This window comes from Neomonachus schauinslandi, chromosome 13, assembly GCF_002201575.2.
Source record: "Neomonachus schauinslandi chromosome 13, ASM220157v2, whole genome shotgun sequence".
Taxonomy (NCBI): Eukaryota; Metazoa; Chordata; class Mammalia; order Carnivora; family Phocidae; genus Neomonachus; species Neomonachus schauinslandi.
This window is the reverse complement of record NC_058415.1, coordinates 35,682,899-35,697,419: the sequence shown is the minus strand read 5'-3', so window position 1 is coordinate 35,697,419 and position 14,521 is coordinate 35,682,899.

Below are 14,521 nucleotides of genomic sequence, written 5' to 3'. Positions count from 1 at the left end.
GAGTTAAATCATAACCCACATATGTAGATTCCATAAGGAGCAACAACAAGGAAAGAAAACTCCCAGTTATACAGTGAATTCCTCTTAAAACATTAATTAGAATCTGCAATGAAGATATGAAAAGATGATAACTGACACTTTAAAAGCACAGGTTTTAGTCAAATTAGTCTGTGCTCTAACTGTTGTCTTTAACATATTAGCCATATAACCTTAGGCAAGTTATCAGATCGCCCTGAGGTGTTTGTAAAACTCAAATAGCAACCATTCCATAAAGTTTCTATGAGGATTAACTGAGATAATTAATTATTATATATGAAATGCCTATCATAGAGCTTTCCACGAAGGAGGGAAGATGTGAATGCTAATTCTCTTTCTCTCTCCCTTTTCCTTCAGAAGGAATCATAAGACTTCTCAAACAGAAAGTAAATTTCCCATTGTAAGGGGAGATTGTGCATTATTCCAAACTGGAAAATATCAAAATTATTGCTTCACATGTTCATTGGATTTTTTTTCTTGAAAACCGTCCTGTGTAATCTTTTTTTTTTTTTTTTTTAATCACACAACCGTGAGGTCAAAACCTGAGCTGAGGGGCGCTTGGGTGACTCAGTCGTTAAGCAGCTGCCTTCGGCTCAGGTCATGATCCCGGGGTCCTGGGATCGAGCCCCACATCAGGCTCCCTTCTCAGCGGGAAGCCTGCTTCTCCCTCTCCCTCTGCCTGCCACTCTTCCTGCTTGTGCTTCTCTCTCTCTGTGTCAAATAAATAAATAAAATCTTTAAAACAAACAAACAAACAAAACAAAACCTAAGCTGAGATCAAGAGTCGTCTGACTCAACCAACTGAGTCCATTCAGGCGTCCTTTCCTGTGCATTCTTTTATTAAATGTAGTAAATTCTAGTAAATCAGAGTTCAGAAACAAGTAAGACCTCACATAGGAAACATTTTCAAATTATGTAAAGATTAAAAGTAAGAACATCTTTAATACTGTTCTGGTAATAGTGTAGCAAAAGAGCTAGCAGAAATCTAAAAAGTGAAAACAAAAATTTTACTGCTTTCAATCTGTTTCTATAAAATCTATCTCCTTGTCTTGGGAAATATACTTTCAGCTTTTATATACAATCTTGAATGAGTCAACCAATTGCACAATGAGTGCTGGGGTTATAGACCTTTATTTTATGCACTTTAAGTTTTTCTGCCCTTCAGGTGTGATACATAAAGAGGAATGAAAAGAGCTATCTCAAATTGCAAAGTACCTACTCTATGTCAGGTAGGATGCCATGGATCTCCTGTGCATTCTTTAATTTAATCTTCAGAACACCTCCCATTTATCACTTAGAATGACTGAAGAGAAATTCCTGGCCTTGTTTGTATATATTAATCCTTCTATAAACCAGAAGAAGACAAGTGAAAGCAGCAAGGAGAATGGAGAGAGAAATGGAGGGAAAAGGATGGGCATAATTCTGCCACATAATTCAATTCCTTTTATTTACATACCAAGTTGCTATCAAAATTTAGCAAACACTGACCAAACATACACTATGTTCTATGCACTGACTAGGGGCTGAGGATTCACACACAGATGCATCCGAATTCTTGTCTTGGGGTTCTAGTGTCAAGGTTTCTAAGGTTTCTTTTTCATTGAAACCAGTGAATCATCTCCTTATTAAAAGGTTTGGAATCATTCTTGTCCTACCTTATGAGTCATTTCTTAAATAGTAAAATAATATCTTTAGTTCTAAGAGAGGTTTGAAAGTAATGTACACATGAATGTGACCAGATGTGTTAAATTGTTTTTTGTTTTGTTTTGTTTTGGGATCAAACCATTTTATTGAGGGGCTTCGGGGAAAGTTTGAAGGGAGATGCCACCCCCTCAGCCTGGCCGGAAACTTTCCAGTGTCACAGTCTGAAAGTGCAATAAATTGTTTAAAGTGTGAAAGAAAAATATTTGAAGATATTCAGAAATTTTTCATGTGAGTGAAAAATAATTAGATTTCTTTATGAAACCCTCAGCGGGAGCACAATTATAATCGTTATCTCCCCTTTGCTGTGTACAATTTAGCTACTTTTAAATATGATCATGCATTTCATTGTTTGCTTATATATAGTAAAACAAGACCTTGGTTTTCTTGGAGTTTTTTTTCTCTTACATCTTCTTTTTTCTAAAAAATAACTTTACAAATGTTTCATGTGTTTTTTCTTTGTCTTCTTACTCTCATTTTTCATCTCTCCTCTTTTCCTTTTATCTTTTCTTACCAGCCCTAGATACTGGCTAGCTCTGAGTCCTTGAGGAAAGGCAGAGAAACAAATGAATAAACTAAAAAGCTGCAACAACATTTTTTTTTCCTATATTAGCTCTCTCTTTTTAAAATAATTCCTAATGCTGATTTAGTATTTTTATCTTAAACACTTCATAGAAGGATATATTTTAAAACATTAAGAGTTTTCAAGGTTACATTTTGATCATTCAGAGATATGCATTTCTCTTTTCTTTTTTCACTTAAATATTTCAGGTGCACAAAGGATTATAAATATGAATTGATCATTATCCTAGTTCAGGTATCATTGTCATCATCTGTCTGTGCAGGATACTTCTTGTTATTCTTGTGTTTGGGTATTTTTCCCCCTTTCCTCATTCCTTATGCTTCCCTATTCTCAACCCCAGTCCTTTTTTTTTTTTTTTAAGATTTTATTTATTTATTTGAGAGAGAGAGTGAGAGAGAAAGAGCACAAGAAGGGGGAGCGGGAGAGGGAGAAGCAGACTCCCCGCCGAGCAGGTAGCCTGATGCGGGACTCGATCCCGGGACTCCAGGATCATGACCTGAGCCGAAGGCAGTCGCTTAACCAACTGAGCCACCCAGGCGCCCCTCAACCCGTCCTTTTAAGGTGCCAGTGGTAAAGGTACCACTTTAATGTATTTGGTATATTTCCTTTCTGTTGAGGGATGATAAAATGTATATCATTTTAAAAATAAAATGATGGCGGTGCCTGGGTCACATGGATAATAAGAGTAGCCAGTAGTTAGAAGGAGAAAAAAAAAAAAAATAAAACAGTATCTCAGGAGTTATTTCAGAAAATTATTAGAATTCATCTATCCAGGGGCTCCTGGATGACTCAGTCGGTTAAATGTCTTCCTTTGGCTCAGGTCATGTTCCCAGGGTCCTGGGATCGAGCCCCACATTGGGCTCCCTGCTCAGCGGGGAGTCTGCTTCTCCCTCTCCCTCTGCCCCTTCCCCCGCTCACTCTCTCTCTCAGTCTCAAATAAATAAATAAATTCTTAAAAAAAATAAATAAAAATAAGTGATGGTCACAAACTGAGAACTTACTGTGTGCTAGGATCTAACCTGAGAAGTTGTCATAGTTAAAACCCGTAACAACCCTAACAGGCAAATATTATTGTTATTATTATTTTTATCATCACCATTATCATTTCCATTTTTCATTTTTCAGAATGAACACCAAGAGATTAAGACACCAATATATTAAGGAGCTTGACCAAGCTCAAAAGCTAATATATGAAACATATAGTATATGAACCCAAGGAGTTTGGTTGAGAGACTGTGTTTTTAACCAATTAGGTTGTATTATCTAGCTGCTCTCTTCATATTTCACAGCATAAGAGCCCCAGGAATGGAATTTTTGGGTAATTTACATACATACATTCCTGAAGCATTGCCAGATTGTTTCTAGGATGGCTGAACCAACTTACAGTCCCATTTACACTGCATGAGTCCTCACTACATCCATACCCAGAATTTAATATTTTTCTATATTGCATTTTTAGCCAAACTGATGTGTATAAAGTACAAATCAATAGTTTGAATTTGCATTTATCTACTTTCTGGGATGTTTGAATATCTCTTCAAAATACATGTTTGTCATTTTGGTTTCCCCTTCTGTGAATTTCCTATTAATATTATTAAGTATATAAATAGATATAAAACGTTTAGAGGCATTATTGATAAATAGTAGGGTCTTGGCATCTGTTCTCATATTGTCATTGCTAATCTATCATAGCTTTTATTGGGAATTCCCATATTTTCCCAGAGGATTTGAGAGTTACCAATCCCTTTTATTTTAGACATTCCAGATACATTCTCTCATATCTTTAATGTATCCATTTAAATTTTTCTATGATACCTTTTGATTAAGAAATCTATAATTTTGATGCAGTAGTTATATTTTTTCTTTTTTATATTTATTTAAGTAAGCTTTTCTACCACAGTTTCAATAATATTATTTTGTTATCATTGTAAGTTTTCCTTTCACATTTTGATATTTTATCCATTTGAAGTTAATTTTTATATATAGCCTGAGATTGGGATTTTTTTTTACCATGTAATGAGACTATTTATTAAACAACTCATCCTTTCTGTATATACAGATTGTATGTTTATTGGCCATCAATTATGCTACTTCGTTCTATTTTACAGTAAGTACAAGAGTATGATGCCATATTAATTACTATGGCTTTAAATATGCTTTAGTATCTGGCAAGATAAGTTTTCCCTGTTTTTGCTCTTTTATTTCCTCTTTACTTATATAAGATCTTTTTAAAAAAATTCTAATTGATAATGCATATGAATCTTCCTAAAGTTTTAGATTAGAATGTATTAAATTTATAAATAAATTTAAGGAGAACTGAGATCTTTACATTGCTAAATTACACAGAATTTCTCTTTATTTGCTGAATATTTTTATGTTGTTTAATGGAGTTTTAAACTTCCATGTAAGCAGTTCATATTCTTTAGTAGGCTAACAACCTGAAAAAGATTTGCTGTAGTTTCACTGGTATTATAAATGGTACTTTATGTTTTCTGGTTGTTAATTGCTCATATAAAGAATGATGATACAGTAAGCAACCCCCTTTATTTAGGTGGATGTCCTCCTATAACTCCTCTTATAACACCTCCATACAATTAGGTGGCTATCTTCAATTGCCTATATAAATAACCATATAAATTAATAAATATTACCGTTTTATCTCTTCGTTCCCAAATTATATGATTTTTTTTCCCCTTTGACTTATACTGCATTATCTAGGACCTCCAGTTCTGTGTTAAACAGTAGTGTTTGAGGCAATCCTTATGTTGTTGTTGATCTTAAATAGACTATGTCAAGGCTTATCCACCGAATGTGATATTTTTTAGCTTTTTAGTAGTAATCTTTATCAAGTTATGGAAATTTAATTCTAACCCAGTTTTCTAATTTTCTTTTTAAATCATGAATATATTTCAACTTAATAGAATCCTTTCTTTTCTGCACAAATGAAATGATCATGTGATTTGTATCCTTTGATTCATAAATACAAATATTTACATGCATAGATAACCTAAGGTTGAGTTATCCTTGCATTTCTGGGTTCAAACATACGTCACTATAATGTAATTCTTAAAATACATTGCTATATTCAGTGAGCCCCTTTTTCACTTAGAATTTCAACATCTCAGTTCATAAATGAAATTGGTGTATGATTTATTTCTCTTTGTCTAGTTTTGGTGTCAATTTTATAATATTGCCATGTAATAAATGATTTTTTTAAACTTTTGGAACAATTTGAAATATTACTTTAAAGAATTTGTTGATACTTATCAGTAAAATCACCCATCCAATACATACATCCACCCTTGTGCCTTAGGTCTGTTTTTTGCCTTAATTTTCTCTTTACTTGAAGTAAAATGTATACCAAATATATTCCATTTGATTAAGATATTTATTTATTTTTATTTTCAAATATTCTATATCCTTTTTTAACCTAAGTGTACATGTTATAGACAATGTATTGGTAAATCATGATCTGGTTTTTAAAGTTAATTGGAAAGTCTTTATCTTCTAATTAGTGAATTTAGTCTATTAACATTTATTTGAATTACTATCATATTTTGTTTCTGATACTCTATATTTCTATATTTCTTTTCTTTTTACGATTTTACTTTTAATTAGATACCCTAAACTGTCAAATTTATTTTTGCTGGCTTGAACTAAAATGTATGCCTATTTTTCTGATCACTGCCTAAATCTGATTAGTAGTAATATATTCTAGTCATCTCTCTGTTCACTGCTGAAAAGCGTAGGCTCCTGGGACTGCCTGGGTTGAATCCTAACCCTGTGATTTTGGGTGCATTAATCAACTTCTCTTGGCTTCTTCTGATTTCTCATTATTAAACAAAGAGTAATAATGAGAGAAACTATTTCATTGTATTTAGTGAGGATAAGTAAATTAATACAAGTAAGGCATTTTGAAAAGTGTCTCACATGGAGTAACCCCACAATAAATGTGTTATTATTATCATATCCCAAAGAAAGTAAGAATCTTCATACGTTATGTCTCCGTTCAAATCCTCTTCCCTAAAATTCTCCTTTCCCCATATGATATACATGTATCATGTTGGTATATTGAGATCTTTGTTCTGGATTTTAGGGATATACTTTAATGTTAGACTTGCTCATTTGGACAATAGCAAACTTACTAACACTTTTACTCACCTATTTCCCATATCTCATTGCTATCACTTGGATTTATTGTTCTTGATGCTGGCAATATCCTCTAAGAGTCATATCAAAAGCGTCTCTGTTGTGTGTTTCTTCTAAGACTTATGTTTTGGCCTCAAATTTATTTGTTTTTCAGCTAAAAAATAACATTTCTAACTCAAAGTTCTTTTCCAACAACACTGGAAATCTTTTACTATCTTCTTGTGTCCATCGCTATTGTTGATATAGATGGTGGCTAATTCTTGCCATTTTTAAAATGATCTCCTTTTGCTTGTCGAAAGCTATTATAATTTAAAATTTGGCTATTTCAAATATTTCAAATTTTATTTTTTTTTATTTTTTATTTTTTTTTTTAAAAGATTTTATTTATTTATTTCACAGGGAGAGAGACAGCGAGAGCAGGAACACAAGCAGGGGGAGTGGGAGAGGGAGAAGCAGGCCTCCTGCTGAGCCGGGAGCCCGATGTGGGACTCGATCCCAGGACCCTGGGATCATGACCTGAGCCGAAGGCAGACGCTTAACGACTGAGCCACCCAGGCGCCCAAATATTTCAAATTTTAAACATAATTGACCCAAGGATGGATTTTTTTAAAAATCTCTTTTATTATTTGATAGTCCATGAATGGTTTCTATCATGTTTATACATTTCTTTTATTCTAGAAATTCTTATTCCTTAATTTTGTATTTCCTTACCTTTATTTATTTTTCTTTTTGAGACTCCTAAGATGCAGTTATTTACGTTTGTACTTCTCTTATCTATATATCTTAGTGGTTCCCTACTGGGTCACTTTGCCCTCCAGGGAACATTTGGAAATATCTGAAGATTTTTGGTTGTTGCAAATTGAGTACAGCTAACATCTTAGTGGGTAGATATCGGGGATGTTGCTAAGCACCTTGTCATGCACAAGAAAGCTCTTTACAACAACGACAAAAATTATCCAGTCCAAGTGTTGTGTCAATCTTGAGAAATCCTGATATATCTTCCCTCTTGATTAATTATTCCTAACTTTTGATCTCACTCTGAGATCCACAATTTGATCTTCCATTGTAATAGTTTGTTTTTATACTAAGTACATTCTACTATCCGATCCATCTCTTGAAATCTGTATTTATCAATGGCAGTTTTTATATCCAGTTTTCTCTTTAATCTCCCTGAAGACATCAATTGTGCTTTTAAAAATTTTCATTATGCCCTGTTAATTTTGGCTCTTCTAGTGTTTATTTTTCTTTCTTTTTTTAAAATTTTTTATTTAACCAAAGTGCTCATACATCTCAGATACTTCATATATCTTTCCTGTGATTCTATCATTTATTCCCTTAGAAATATCGGATGCCTGGCCCACTACAATGTGGGTGGGGAAGAGGGGAGAGGGACAAAATCTAGGCCCCTGGATTTCCTTCTTCCATGTGAGTGTGGGGACTTGGGGTTACTCTAGCCTTCCTTTGTTGACATAATCTTTCTTCTCACCCACCCCTACTCCCAGAAAAGTGTTTCTTTGGAAACACAGTATCTCTATGCCAGGCATTCATCTGGTAGCCAGACAGTCTTTGCTATAATTGCTCACTCATAGAGTCAAGGAAGAAATATGGGAAGTACAAGGAGAGAACATTAGTGGCTGGATAGACCCATGATGGCCAAAGGATGAGAAATGATCCACTAAGAGAGGAAAGAAAAAGATCACTAGAAACTGGAAATTTGAAAGCTCTCCTCCACTTCAGGTCATACTCTCCACCTAGCACTGGCCCTTTCCCATTTTGATTTATAAGTTGCCATACTTGGTAACTCAGATATAAGAGAATCATTTTTGTATGCATGAAAGGAACTGGAGAGTAGATGAGAATTCCTTTCAAAATGTTCAACAAAGAGATATCCTGTCTTGAAATTTATAATTGAGACAAGGAGAGCTAATGGAAGGAAAAAACCATGCTCAGCAAGGTCACACTGTAATTTTTAAAAAGTTAACAATTATTAAGCCTGTCAATTCTGACCTTGAAAATATGTGTCCAGTTCACTCATACATTTCCATTCCCATTGACATTACCTTAATTTAGGTCACTATCATATTTTACCTGAAATGTGGGAGAGCCTCCTAACTCATCTTTTTTTTTTTTCCCTTTGATCTTGCTGTCCCATCTACTTTTCCATTTGTTTTCCACACAGCCACCAGTGAGAGCTTTCTAACTGGCAAGTTTCCTCATATCACTTTCTTTTGTAAAACCATTTAATAACCCTTCTTTGTATTGATGTACCAACTTATTATTCCAATATGCAATGCCACATATTATATAGCCTCTTAGTTTCCTGCCTTTCCTTCCTCTCCTTGCCCTCTTCAGCTTTGCTACTCCAAATTTATTAGGCTTCCATAATTTGTCATTCTCTCTCTTTCTTCCCTGAACTTTCATATTTATATTCTCTTCCTTGAACACCTCACTCCTCACTCACCTCCCCTGGTGATTTCTTGTTCACCCTTCAAATCCTAGTTTGAAGGCAAACAGCACTCCATGATGAAACCAAGTATCTTGCCCCCTTTATATTATTCCTCACAGTGTGAAGCTGCTATTTCCATTTATTTTTTTTTGTCCCCTTTTAGAGTATAAGATTTGTGAAAGTAAGGACTCAATCTTACTATATTCCAAACACTTAGCATAGTCACAACATGGCCACAACATGGTTAGTTATATGAATGAATAGAAACAGGGAACAAAAAAAACTGTAGAAAAGGCTCTTATCCAGTAAACATGCTGTGCTTGCCTATTTGTCTTTATAAGGATGTGCTTCAGTGAATAAATAAGAAAAAAAAGTGATACCAAGCAATTTTTGGTAAAAACTAGACATTAAATATTTATTTCATATCAATAGTGCATTATATTAGCTTTTCTATTCACAGCTTATTTCTTTTTTTGAATACAGCACTTATATGGTTTTCTCAACTAGAGTTTGTCTTTTGAAGAGATGATGGTACGGCTCATAAATGGCTGAGGATCTCTGGAGGCTACTCCTAAAGCAGCTTGCTTCCTAAGTCCCTGTCACCACACAGAAATAATTATTTGTATGATTTATGTGCCTGCAAAGAACCTTTGCCCAAGATAACCTTTTCCAATTACTTTTATTATGTAACTGTCACAGTATCTTGAAATTTGAGATCTTTCTCTGCCTTCATGGATCCTCCTTTGGTTTATTTACAGCTCTGAGAATTGATTTTATTTTTCATATATAGATCAAAGTGTTGTCTTTTTTCTTCGCTTGGTTCTGAACAATTTTATGGATAATCTGAGTGATTTGAGTTTTTAAAGTTTAGCTGCCTGGGCTTTTTCAGTCTCTTAAATACCTAGGCTGTTACATTCTTTTTTTTTTTTTTTTTTCTGAGTTGTATTTTGGTTATTATTGAAGAGTTATATTTTAAGGTATTAGAAAACCTAGTACAGGGGCGCCTGGGTGGCTCAGTCTTTAAGCATCTGCCTTCGGCTCAGGTCATGATCCCAGGGTCTTGGGATTGAGCCCCTCATTGGGCACCCTGCTCGGCAGGGAGCCTGCTTCTCTCCCTCTCCCACTCCCCCTGCTTGTGTTCCCTCTCTTGCTGTCTCTCAGTCAAAAAATAAACAAAATCTTAAAAAAAAAAAGAAAACCTAGTACATTCTTAAAATGTAGTTTAGAAATTCACCAAATTACCAATAGAAAAAAAAAACTCATTAAAATCTTTTAACCTCATACTGAAAACAATTTATACAAAAATAACTAAAGAAACAAATGGTGCTTAAGTAAAATATTGTATTTAAATGTAATATTTAAAGATTAATACAAAGTATTTTGCTATCTTGAGTAAGAAGTATTTAAAGTAATACAATTCATGCTCCTCAAAGGAAAAATTCTGCTTTTATAGCCATTTTCCAACAAATAAAAGCAAATGTCCCTAGCAAATATTGTTTGCAGTACACTGCATTTTGAAGGAATAGTTGGAACTATAACAAGCCATTTGCAGTTTAGTTTAATGTATATTGTTACTCATTTTGCAGCCAAAAGAATAAAAAGACATTGCAAAATACTATTAAAAATAACCTCTCTTTATGTTTTACATTATCCACGTTGATATCTCTTTAAATTTTATCTTTAGTTCCTTTTTTTTTTCCTTCTAATTCCAGATGAAGTTGTGTTAATGTGTTGAGTATAACATTACTGATGGCAACCACTTTATATCAAGGCCACATATCATCAAATATTGTCCCATACTTTAACTAATTTAACTGATTATTTTAAAAGAAAGTTTTGCAATCATTTGAATTAAATCAATAAAAAGTAGATTAAAATAAAATATATAGGATTTATATCCTAGTGGGACACTACTGTCTTAATGAACCTATGACCTGGATGTAAGGTATAAAAGGTACTTCACTACGTTCAAAGACAAGAAAACAATGTTAAAAACCTACTGTACAACATACTACCTATAGTTAGTAATGCTTAAAAATTAGCTAACATGGTAGATCTTATGTTGTGTTCTTATCACAAATTATGTCATCATTGTAAAGAAAGAGCGGAGGGGGAAGTAACCTTGGAGGGGAAAGACATGTTTATGGCATATGTTGTGGTATTTGTTTCACAAAAGCTATTCATCTCCAAATTCATCAAACTGTATGCATTAAATATGCATAGCTTTTGTATGTAAGTCAACCTCAATAAACTGGTTTAAAAAAAATGTGAGGTCATCACTATCTACAATTAGATACCTATTATAGAAAATGATTTGGTATTCTAAATTGTTATATATTAAGGTGACTCTTTGACAACAGGTTATACATATTTCATTTTTTCTTAGGTTTTTAAATTTAGATAAATCGTTCCTTTGTTCTCTGATGTGATATATGGACTTATATGATAAAAGCTACCATTGATTGAGAACCGTGCGTATGCCAGATGGTTTCTTTTTTTTTTTTTTAAAGTTTTTTTTTTTTTTTTTTATTCATGAGAGACAGAGCGAGAGAGAAAGGCAGAGGGAGAAACAGGCTCCCAAGGAGCAGGGAGCCCAATGCGGGACTCGATCCCAGGACCCTGAGATCATGACCTGAGCCGAAGGCAGACGCTTAACCATCTGAGCCACCCAGGCGCCCCGCCAGATGGTTTCTAAATCTTACATTTTCCTTCTGATAATAGTTGCACACAGTTCTACAGAGGAAGAGACTGAAGTTTTGGTGAGCTTAGGTGACTATATCAGCTTAACATAGCTAATAAGCAGTAATGGTGAGGCATGGACATTTTGATAATTGTTGGAATGCTCCAGTTCCTTCCGACAGGTGGTCATTAGCTCTCTTTTTTTTTTTTTTTTTTTTTTTTTTTTTTTTAAAGATTTTTATTTATTTATTTGACAGAGAGAGAGATAGCGAGAGCAGGAACATAAGCAGGGGGAGTGGGAGAGGGAGAAGCAGGCTTCCCGCCGAGCCGGGAGCCCGATGTGGGACTCGATCCCAGGACCCTGGGATCAGGTCATTAGCTCTCTTAAACTGAGAGACAAAAATCAAGGATTTATTGTGAAAAAGAGAAAAGTTAGCCCTTATCACTAACTTAAAGGAGTGTAATCCTCACCACTGACTGGTTGTTCTAAGAAACATATTCAGTAATATCAAAGATAAGTAATCTCAAGGTAGACATTTTCCCGAGGAATTAGTTATGAACATTCATTTTTTTTAAAGATTTTTATTTATTTATTTGAGAGAGAGAGCACATGAGAGGGGGTGGGTCGGGAGGGTCAGAGGGAGAAGCAGACTCCCTGCCGAGCAGGGAGCCCTATGCGGGACTCGATCCAGGGACTCCAGGATCATGACTTGAGCCGAAGGCAGTCGCTTAACCGACTGAGCCACTCAGGCGCCCATGAACATTCATTTTTGCTGATCTAAATAATTTTACTGATGATCACTAAGCATTCCTATATTTTAGAAAAGCTATTACACTCTTTAATTCCTGAATCAAAAAAAAGAGTAAACTAAGTTTAATATGAAAGTTTAGAGGAAAATATACTATTGCATTACTTATTTTATTGTTGGCTTTTGATAATTATGTTTCATTTGTGATTTTTCTGTCAACATTATTTAAAATTGTCATGGTATCTGTGTGTATGTTTACTTGTTATTAGTTGCTTACACTTCATTTTGGAAATAAGTATAATTAAAAATTGTAAAAGAATTCACCTAATTCTTTAAATTCCAAGTCTTTGAAAAGAAATCTAGAAGGAAAAAAAATTATCTTTTGCTGATGTATTATAACCAAAAGTTCATAACTTTTTGCAAGCCAAATTTTTTACCTCACCTCTGACACATTAGGAAAACTGTCTTAATTTAGTAAATGATGCCAAACAAAAGCAAATTACTGCTAAGGCATATAAGTTCTAAATACAGTATTTAATTCTGTATGCATACACATATGGCTGGCAGTTATTTCTGTTACTGTTTGGAAAGAATTTTCCCCAAAATTGAGTACAGTAAGTGCTATCAACACTATTATAGGTACCAAGTCGAACACTGACAATCTTAAATTTAACAGTCACGGTTTAACTGCTCATGTGAGACCACAAAGCTCAGGATATGTTATTATTTGTAGTTATCTTGACACTCACCTTTCAATCTAGTGCTCTGTGAGAGTATTAGGCACTAACCAGGCATTTACTTAAAGGATGAGGAAAGAAAGCTGTATCGCACAAGGGGTCTGTGAGGATTGTTTTCTGCATATCCTTAGGTGTGAGATATCCTTCATTGAAATACTAAAATCTTTTTTTATGTGTGAAAAACACCATGGGAAAAAAACTAAGTCCTTTTTTTATTTGGGAATGTTAAGATAAAGGAAAATATTCTTACAGAAATGACAATATTTGTAAACTTAAGAACATGTGGGTGGGCACCTGGGTGTCTCAGTTGGTTGAGCGACTGCCTTCGGCTCCGGTCGTGATCCTGGAGTCCCAGGATCCAGTCCCGCATTGGGGTCCCTGCTCAGCAGGGAGTCTACTTCTCCCTCTGACCCTCCCCCCTCTCATGTGCTCTCTCTCTCTCTCATTCTCTCTCTCAAATAAATAAATAAAACCTTAAAAAAAATTAAAAAAGAACATCTGAGTGTTCCTGGGTGGCCCAGTCAGTTAAGTATCTGACTCGAACTCAGCTGATGTCGAGGTCGTGAGTGTGAAAAAAAAAATTGTGTGAAAATTTGGAGATGCTATTCTTTTGGAAAATGAATGACTAGTTTTGATAAGATCATAGAAGTATATGATAACTTGTGTGGGATGTCTGACCTTACATCTTACTATGAGCGACACTAGGCAAGTCCTTTAAACTTTCCTTAACTCAGTTCCTTGTTCTTTACTTTAGTTAAAAAAAAAAAATCTTGCCTGCTTTACAAGTGTTTTGTAACTTTAATTTTTTGTAATATTTTAATTTTTTTCTAATTTTTCCCTAAGAATCTCAAAGGTCCTATTCCTAACAAGATTTATTTTTTTTAATTTTTTATTGTTATTCCTAACAAGATTTAAAAAAAAAAAACAGAATATGCAAGATCTCACACATCACATTAAATTCCCCCAACACAAATGGATCTAATCATAATAAAATGTTAATATAAAACTGCCATCTGGAATCATGCTCATCATATAACATTCCAAGCATAGATGGAAAAATGGCCATAGGGTGCCTGGGTGCCTCAGTCGTTAAGCGTCTGCCTTCGGCTCAGGTCATGATCCCAGTGTCCTGGAATCGAGCCCCGCATCGGGCTCCCTGATCAGCGGGAAGCCTGCTTCTCCCTCTCCCATTCCCCCCGCTTGTGTTCCCTCTCTCGCTGTGTCTCTCTGTCGAATAAATAAAATCTTTAAAAAAAAAGAAAAAGAAAAAGAAAAATGGCCATACTCCATTCTGTAATGTAAATTATTTGTCAGGTAATAAATACTTATCAATGAATGGCTTCACATTTACAAGGAAAAAAGGAGACTTTAGCGATACTTATGTGACAGTAGAAACTTGACCCTTCCCCGTTTGTTTCATTTAAATAACATTTTTACTTAT